At 42.9% G+C, this 10,011-nt stretch overlaps 1 protein-coding gene across 11 annotated transcripts in view; it reads right to left on the reverse strand.

The window, feature by feature from the left end:
* Window positions 1–8,826, reverse strand: part of USP49 (ubiquitin specific peptidase 49) — a 103,660-nt gene extending 94,834 nt beyond the window's left edge. For 6 of the 11 annotated variants that reach the window (XM_050789448.1, XM_050789440.1, XM_050789439.1 and 3 more), the window contains exons 1-2: window positions 8,583–8,698; window positions 5,270–5,351 (exon numbers count right to left, since the gene is read on the reverse strand). The gene's annotated coding sequence lies outside the window, so the exon portion shown is untranslated. The other 5 variants (XM_050789446.1, XM_050789444.1, XM_050789447.1 and 2 more) reach the window with 4 other exon arrangements.
* Between the last annotated feature and the right edge of the window lie 1,185 nt (window positions 8,827–10,011).

A 10,011-nucleotide genomic window follows, 5' to 3' on the forward strand; every position in this document is an offset into this window, starting at 1 on the left:
ACCATAAATTACCTGGCATTCTAGAAAGGTCTCGGCTCAAAACTGATAAATCAAGGCCGGCCATGGTGGCTCACGCCTGTAATCCCAGCACTTTGGGAGGCTGAGGCAGGCAGATCACCTGAGGTCAGCAGTTTGAGACCAACCTGGCCAACATGGCAAAACTCCATCTCTACTAAAAACACAAAAAATCAGCCAGGCGTGGAGGTGCATGCCTGTAGTTCTGGCTACCCTGGGGGCTGAGACAGGAGAATCACTTGAACCCGGGAGATGAAGGTTGCAGTGAGCCGAGATCGCATCACTGCACTCCAGCCTGGGCCACAGAGTGAGACTCCGTCTCAAAAAAAGCTGATAAATCAGTAAACCCCTATCTACTCTTCCTTTCATTTTCAACTACAATTTATATCTACAAAACAAATTGATCCTTAAAGACTTTATTTCAAAGTCAAAGCTCTTGCTATTTTAATGCACCCACATGGTCCATCCAAGTGAGCACATGACATATCCTACACATCTTTCCCATGTTAGAGACTGAAAGACAGAGCAGGAGGCACGAAAGAGCAGGACACCAATGCGACAAAATGCTAAAGCCAAGCTATAAATTATCTTTTTGCCATTCTCTGCTGCATTTTGAAAAAGCTAACACAACAGCAGAGCCTATCCTTCCTTTGGAAAGATACAAGCATCATACAAAAGTATCCTTCTAACTCACTAGCAACAGTGCTGCCCTCCCATCTTTCACACAACTTGCCCAGCAAGAGAAGCACTGCTGGGTTCTAAAGACAATGACTGAAAGCTCTGTATTCTGATGATGGGAGGGAGCAGTGAAGACCAGCTTCCTGGGCTCTAAACTATGCCAGACTGCCGTGCTAATCCTCCCTAAATCCCACGACACAACGTTTCGGTGGGGGTGGGAACAGGATAGAAAACAATCCAAAACTGAATCAAGAACAGTAGCTCTGGGTTACGGAGGTCATAACATTCCTATTTGAATGAGGGTAGGGGATAATGGAGTGGGGCAAAGACATAGACAAAAGCCTTTAAAACATATCTTTAAAAATACAAAAGAAAAATGAATTTTATTCCTGATCCTTCTGATGTGCTAACCAACATCTGCCCCCAATCATTTGCCAGCCCTGGCTGCATAGACGGCACAGAGTAGCAGACATTTTCACACAGTAAAGCTGGAAGAGATGCTACTAGAGTGTAAATCACTAATTAGCTCAATAAAAGACAAAGAGAGAAAATACCTGTCACAGAATGCTGTTTACAACTTGACATATAATAAAAAACCCTGAAAATTTCAGGAGAATGCCTTACTTTCCAGACTTCTATTAACATGTGAATGGAAAAGGGATAGTATTATAGTCTTTAAAAATAGCCCATATCTCTAAAACAATAACACATGACTAGAAAGAATGCTTTCCAAACAATCTGTAATTTTTTCATCCTTATGAAAGGGGTGTGTTTTTAATTATTACAATCAGCTTTTTTTGTTTTGTTTTGTTTTGTTTTGTTTATTTTGAGATGGAGTGTCACTCTGTCATCCAGGCTGGAATGGAGTGGCACAATCTTAGCTCACTGCAACCTCCGCCTCCCAGGTTCAAGCAAATCATGTTCCTCAACCACCCAAGTAGCTGGGATTACGGCATGCACCACCATGCCCAGCTAATTTTTGTATTTTTAGTAGAGGCAGGATTTCACCATGTTGGCCAGCCTGGTCTCGAACTTCTGGCCTCAAGTGATCCAACTGCCTCGGCTTCTCAAAGTGCTGGGATAACAGGTGTGAGCCACCGTGCCTGGCCTATAATCAGCTTTAACAAGGAGTTATATTTCATAGCTTTGATAATTGCTTAAAGAGGGGGGGAAAGGAAAAGAAGCCCACAAGTGCCATTTTTTGTTTGTTTGTTTTGTTTTGAGACAGAGTTTCACTCTTGTTGCCCAGGCTGGAGTACAATGGCACAATCTCGGCTTACTGCAACCTCTGCCTGCCTGGTTCAAGCAATTCTCTGGCCTCAGCCTCCCGAGTAGCTGGGATTACAGGCAACCGCCACCATGCCAGTCTAATTTTGTATTTTTAGTAGAGACGGGGTTTCTCCATGCTGGTCAGGCTGGTCTCGAACTCACAAACTCAGGTGATCCACCTGCCTGCCTCAGCCTCCCAAAGTGCTGGGATTACAGGTGTGAGCCACTGCGCCCAGCCACAAGTGCCGTATTTTGTATTTGTCAGAATACAGTTAATATTCCTTCCACTTAAACTGAGGATCCCCTTCAGGTCACAAGTTTATCGAATAGACAGGCCATCATTTTAATGAAGATTAAATGACGGGAAAGGAGTCAGTTAAATTTCCTTATGTGACAACAACAGAAAAGACTCCCAAAATTTAAGTTTATTTGGGGGGAAGGTAATAAAATATTAAGATACTTCCATTCATCCCCTCATCATATGGCAAACCTATTTGTATTAATCCCAAGCAATGTTCTTTTTTTTTTTTTTTTTTTTTTTTTGAGACAGAGTCTCACTCTGTTGACCAGGCTGGAGTGCAGTGGCTTGATCTCAGCTCACTGCAACCTCTGTCTCCCAGGTTCAAGCAATTCTCCTGCCTCAGTCTCCTGAGTAGCTGGGATTACAGGCACGTGCCACCACGTCTGGCTAATTTTTGTATTTTTAGTAAAGGTGGGGTTTTACCATGTTGGCCAGGCTGTTCTCAAACTCCTGGCCCCAAGGGATCCACCTGCCTCAGCCTCCCAAAGTGCTAGGATTACAGGTGTGAGCCACCGCACCCAGCCAACCAATATTCTTAAAGCAATACATTTTTCACTTTGATCTTTTCCAGCTCCTTGAAGCTACATAAGAGTCTTTAAATTATGTATTTCACCTAAATATTTCTTGGTTGTGGTGTTGAAAGGCCCCATGGCTCCTGTTTCTCACACAATAATCACCCATACCTCCATAGCTAGCATGTCCTGAGGACACATCCGTGCATGAGCACACATGTCACATGCTAAGGAGGTTCCCAACAGACGGGTACACTATGATAGAGTTTCTTCTAATAGGAAAGACCTGAAAACCTATCACTCACAAGTAAAAGAATCTCAGAATGTACTGGAGACAAGACCATAAAAACACAAAGTCCATTCTAAACCCAATCTTGAGATTCCCTTGCTTCAAGTATTTGACTGAAATCAAATACAAACTAAACTTTCTGAAATACTCAAAACATTCTCCCCTTTTCTTCTTTAAAATTAAGGTCTTCATATGCATCTTCTTCAATCTGACTTGTTTAAAAATACTCAAGTGAGAGAAAATGATAAAGCAAATGGGGCAAAATGAAAAAAAATTGGTAAAACTGAGTAAGGGTATACAGAATTTCTTGTATCATTTTTGCAACTTTTCCATACATTTAAAAAATTGTAATAAAATCAACAGCCACCAAAAAATAGAGTATTAACAACAGAAGTTCTCTCATAGGGCTGTTTCAAGTTTCAAACAATTCACATACTCAGTTAATGCTGGACACCTAGTAAACACTCAGTAATTGTTAATTATTTTTTTAAATGAGTGGATCAGTTGGGCACGGTGGCTTACGCCTGTAATCCTAACACTTTGGGAGATCACTTGAGGTCACGAGTTCGAGGTCAGAAGTTTGAGAGCAGCCTGGCCAACAAGGTGAAACTCCGTCTCTACTAAAAATATAAAAACTTGTCTGGGTGTGGTGGTGGGTACCTGTAATCCCATCTACTAGGGAGGCTGTGGCAGAAGAATCACTTGAACCTGGGAGGCGGAAGTTGTAGTGAGCCAAGATGGCGTCACTGCACTCCAGCCTAAGCTACAGAGCAGTACTCCATCTCAAAAAAAAAAAAAAAAAGACTGGATCAATTTACTTAACCAGTTAAAAGTATAGGGGAGCCAGGCACAGTGGCTCACACCTGTAATACCAGCACTTCGGGAGGTTAAGGTGGGCGGATCGCTTGACCCCAGGAGTTCGAGACAAGCCTGGGCAACATGGTAAAACCTTGTCTCTACAAAAAATACAAAAATTAGCCAGGTGTGATGGCGCATATCTGTAGTCCCAGAGAGGTACAGGCTGCAGTGAGCTGACATGGCGCCACTGCATTCGCCTGGGCGAAAGAGCGAGATTCTGTCTCAAAAATAATAATAACAATAATAATGTATGGGGGAATTGGTATATCACTTAGGCACACATAAAGAGAAAATAGTAAAAAATTAGTGAGGGTATAAACAGGTATTGCTTATGGATATTTGCACTGAAATCTGAAGTCAGAAAAAAATTCATTTTTCTTCAAACAACAATAATCTTTCAACTGTAAACATGTCATAGTATACAACAAGTCCAGGGCAGTTTTCTGGATGCATAATCTGCAATGCAATAAGGCATTTTTTACTGGTGTGGGGTTGTTTTGTAAATACAATTTTGGAATGAAAAAATAGAAGCATGCAAGAACCTCAATGTAATCTTTACATTATACATAATCATTATGGTGTTTACCCCAGGTTCCCCATCTAGAAAGGAACTGATAAAAGGTTAGTAACAGGACTACAGGAATAATTTTTAAAGATTGGCAAACAAGACTTGTTAAGTGTTGAATCTGAAGAAGAGCATGGTGAGGGAGAACTTCACAACAGGCAAACCAGAGGTAAAACCAAAGCACAGACTCTGCTGGCAAAATGCAAAGGCTGGAATCCCATCCCACCACTTAGAACTCTAACTTTTGAACTAAAATAAAGCTTAAATGTATCACTGGGTTACTATTTAACAAAATATTATTTTGTATATTTGTATTATTTGTAATATAAGATAATTAACTACCAAATAAATAGTTGCAGGAATGTCTGAGTATAACCTTGGATGAACCATTTAATCTCAAGGACACTCTATTTCATCACCTGTAAAATGAGAATAGTAATAGTACCTACCTCATAGGATTGCCATTGAGGAGTATACAAGTTACAATTTGCAGTGCTTACAGAAGAATCTGGCACAAAAGCATTATATGTGTGCTGGTTACTATTATTAAGTTTATGAAGAACTAAGGTCTTATAAATACAAAAGTACACAGATTTTTTTACTCAAAAATTGAGAATGGGGCAAGAGGAAACAAACAAATATATAGCATTAAGCATGTGCTGGTTAGAGAGAAGGTAGACTCTCCTGATAGATAAATTATTAAATGCTTGCAAAGATTATCTAGAGGTTACCACATTACTGCTGAAGATTTGTTTTAAAAAATAGGATAAATTTTTATCTACCTGGAATTATTTAAGTGGGATATTGACTGGAGTTGCTGGATAAACTAGAGGTCCTTTCAAGGTCTCTTCCCATCCAAAGAATCTGCAATTAACCAGGAAAACATTTAATTATGTACAACCTAATAAATCTAAAAATATAAATTTAAAAGCTTTTGCTTAGCAAATAAGATTATAACCAAAATAAAGTTAAATCGGGTAGAATTGTACTTGACGAACAAATGAAAATAAAGCTTAAATTTATCATTGGAGTCCTTATTGATAAACAGCATTATCTCAATTTTTAAAAATCCATTTTCAGTTTTAGAAATAGCGACTGAGAAATAACCACTGACAATGAGGCTCTGGTTTAGCACACTAAGGCCGTTGCATACAGAAACAAAAGGCAGGACTCACTCTTTCCCTTGGCTGATCTTACAGTTTATATTTTCTTCTTTACCAATATCAAATAAGTCTATAATCGTTTATATAAAGATACTGAGCATAAAACAATTACATTATAAACATGGCAATACCATACAGAGTACATCCTACTACTAATGCCAGCCCAAACACATCTATAAAGAGAATATGCACACACATCTCACTGAAACAAGTGCCTCATATTAAAGTTACTCTTCATCTTGAAAGTCAAAGTATCAAACTAATCCTTTTAAAATGTAGTGGCAAAAATAGTAATTTTTACCAAAATCCTCTGTTAAATTGCTAAATACATCTAGTCACCTTGAACACTTGCTTAATACAATCCAGGAAACAAACCATAAACTAAATACTATGCCACTAACACAGTAGCTGAATGTAGAAAGTTTTCTAAATTATTCATATACATTAATAACCATTGTTGCTCAAATCCACAAATCAAAATATAATCTTTGTTAACTATTATGAATGTCATAAACCTAATCTTTGCTCTTTATACAAACACTAGCAAAAGAGTGTCAATCCAAAATTTATACAACTTTGAAAAAAAAAAGTCTCTTTGTGCATCTGAGTGTACATAATGAAATAACCCAACAAGATTCTCAACAACTGTTTGCATTTTTCCCTAAGTAAATTATATGCTATCCTTTGGCACCATCAAATGCAAAACAAATATTCATTCATATTCTTAGCTAAATGTAAAAGCTTCTGAATAAAATCATTAAAACAAAATTCTAAGAATAATTCAAATTTTGCCCCAAATTTCTTATCTTCCTTTTCATTTCTAAAGGTGTCTTAAAAATCAAAAGCTTCTAGAAAATTAGTATTAATCTGGCCTTCTTTATTCACAATCATAAAACACGAAAGGCAGTGGAGCTGTCCAAAGACCCAGCATGCAATATTATCTTGTAGAGATGTTTTTCCATCAAAATTACTCATAAATTTATTTACCCTAAAAAATAAGTCTGCCACTCTAAAATCCTCCACTACTCTACAATTCTCTCTTTCTTTATTCCGTTAAATGGGTGGGTTACCAACTACAGCATGAAACGTCCCACACAAAGCTAAAGGCAGCTCAGGAACTCAAAGCCCTCAGCTCTGATTTAAATCTCTCCCCCAGTAAACTTCCTTGGTTGGTTATTTGCCTTTCTCTGAAATGACTTCTTAACATTCTCCAGCCACTGAAAACGATAAGCAGAAACCTGGTTGATTAATCATCTTTCTCTATCCCAACAACAGTGTGTTCTCCGTGGAAAATGAAAATGCTGTCCATAAAACACAGCCCAGCACTTGTCAGGTACAGCACTCCTACAACACCAGAACTATCACATCACTCGAGTACACTCTAAATAAGCACACCCTTTCCCTGCATTATCACAACACTAGTGAAATGCAGAGGTTTTCAACACCCAGAGTTTACGCTTTATCACCCATACAAGAAAAAAATCAAATCAAAATGAGTCTCATTTCTTCAAAGTGGACAGGAAACTCAAATCAAAAGCAATGAAGGGTGGAAGCGGATTCAAGATTCCTTGAAGAGAGAAAGAGGTTTCTGGAATTTCCTACTTTTAGGGACAAAAGGATTCAGTTTCAACACACAGTTCTCTCCTCAACAAAGAATTCCTTTCCTGCACCCCCCACCTCTGCCCTTACTTTTTAGTCTTTACCCCTGTTTCTAGGTCCCCTTTCACTCACCATGGTTCCTTCTCTTCTGCACCAAAGGCTCTCTTACACTTGATCTTTCACTATAGCATTTCTGCCCTGACCCTTGCAGACCTTCTGGAGCAACTCCCCACAACACGCACATTCGATTCCCACCCCCGTGCAGTCTACCCCAGTTCTACATTCATCAGGACTCCCCGAGCTTCCCTTAGCCCCCTTCTCTTCCCTTACTCCCCATCTCATCCTTTAAATCCTGGGGCCCATCTCTTCCTGCTCCTCTCACCATTTGTTTTTAGCCTTGTCTCTTCACCTCACTGTTTTCACCTTGGATCTTGCTGAACCTCTACAATTAACGTAATTCCCCAGTTATCCTGGTTCCAGATGGCCATCACTTCTTACACCCTAACTCTAGTCTCCTTTCAGCTTTTCTGCTCCCAGAATTGTCCTACAGACACCCATCTCTTATCTGTTTCCCTTGGCCCTTCCACCACACTCTTATTCCGGACTCCACCTGGTTCCAATCCAGGTCTCATTTGCCCCCCCTCGCTTTACAGAATTTACATCCATCGCCCATCCACTAACCCATTCCTTTCTCAGAACCTCGCCAGCAGTTCCCACCACACCGCTGGTCCTAGTCCTTCAGCTCATCTCGCTCCGCACTAGTTCACACCCTTGTCACGTCTGGCTCTTAATCACTCTCTCTTTCCTACTCCCAACTATTACCCCAGCTCTGCCCCTCCTTGTCTTCCACTTCCAACACTTACCCCGGTACCCCTCACCCCAACACCACCCCCTACGAAGCTTTCCCCTTCAAACCCCTGCTCTTACATCTAACCCCACGATCCCTTTTCCCAGCCCTAACCTCATTCCCTGCCCGGCTTCCTTAACGCCCACCACCCTGGCTTTTGCCTCCTTCCTACCTCCTTGGCTGGCTTTTTCTCACTCCTCCTCTCCCTGGCTTCTAACCCTTTCTCCCCTTAATCCTCCTCATCTCATTCTCAACCCGGTTCCCCCCATCGCCCCCAAGCCTTCCTTTCCCTCTCCCTTCAAGGCTTTTGCCCCAACCCAGCCGTCGCCCACCCCGCCAAAATAAGACGCCGGAGCGCCCCGACTCCCGGCTCTCGCTTCCCGCCGCCCCCGCCCTGGGCGCCCCCAGCCCGCCGGCGCCGCGGTCCCGCCCCCTACCGCAGCTCCTCCCGCCCGCAAGGCGCGCGCTGCCTTTGTCGCCCCTCACCCGGTGTGTGAGGATTTTGCTTCTTTAAAGGGGAGGGCTAGTGAGCCGGAGACTCCTATCCCCGCCTCCGAGTCTTAGAATGGGCTCCCTGGCCGTCGCGGCCTCCCCGGCCCCCGTCCCCCCTACCCCCTGGAGCTACCCACTTTGCCGCCTCCCCACCGCCTCCGTCCCCTCCTCCGGCCCCCTCTATTTACCGCCATCATCAGCACGCGCGAGCTGTCACCAGGGCGCGAGACAACCGAACCCGGCCCCGCCCCCTGCCCGCCTATTGGCCCGCCCGCTGGAGCCCCGCCCCTGGGGCCCTGCATTGCGCCAACGGCGCAGCGCTGGGCCGCGACCCCGGCACCGGCACCCTTTCCGAGGGTTCGCGCCGCAGGCGCAAAGTTTAGGGTCAGCCACAAACGCGCGGCCGCTTTGAGCTTGGCGTAAGGGGCGGCGGCGTAGGGGGGCGTTGTGAATGGCTGGTCGAAGTTTGGTTGAAGCACAGGAGGGTAAATAAGAAGGTTTCCAGACAAAGAGACTCTTAAAGGTACAGACTATTATGTCTGTCCCTCCTACTTAAAGGGCCAGAGACGCTCCCGAGCCCATCTCCGCCCCCTTCTTCCCGGGGAACTGTAAAGGTATTTTACATGAGTTTCCCATACTTTTTTAGGTTCACCTTTAACACCTCTCCCCACTGCGAAGGACAAAGGCTTTCTCACTATTCCGTCCATATGTTTTGTTTTGTTCTGTTAAAAGACGTTATTTCTGTGTTGTTTCCTAAAGCAGCAGCCCGCAAACCGTGGGGTTTCCGGAGGCAGCAGCAAAAGTTACTATTGGCTCCCAGGCGGGCGAGCACGTGTCTGGCTTTTGCCACTGATGACCCAAGAGAGATTCAGCTGTTTTATGGAAATTTCCAAGTTAGAGGATCGCTGCCGGAACTGATGAAGTTCAGCAGATTGTAGAGCTTGGGAAGTAAACCAGACTGAGTTGGTACTGGTCCTAAGGACTTCTTTCTGGAGGGATGGGGATGGACACCGTTGGGAAACAGAACAGCACCTAAGCTACAAAAGGCTTGGTTCCTAAGCAGTCTCGTAGGTGCACTGTCTTGAAACTACTTGCGGGGTTGTGGGGGAGGATGGGAGTCTCCCAAAATAAGATCAATAATTTCAACATCCAACACATAGCAAAGGCAGATAAAGACTTACATTTAAATATAAGGACAAGTAAAATAAACACACATTAGCTACAGTGGTGGCTCAAGTTACACACCTGTAAATAGGAGAACTAGGTAAGCACAAAAAACAACCCACACACAATAGGAAGGGGGAAACTACAATGCCTGGACCAGGTGCTGTAAAGGCAATTTATTAATAACTTGCACTTTTAAAAGAGGTTTGATAGAAGGAGAGGAAGTGGAGTGTTTCCTGAGGTTCAAGACCTCAGAGTT

Source organism: Macaca thibetana, chromosome 4 (assembly GCF_024542745.1).
Source record: "Macaca thibetana thibetana isolate TM-01 chromosome 4, ASM2454274v1, whole genome shotgun sequence".
NCBI lineage: Eukaryota > Metazoa > Chordata > Mammalia > Primates > Cercopithecidae > Macaca > Macaca thibetana.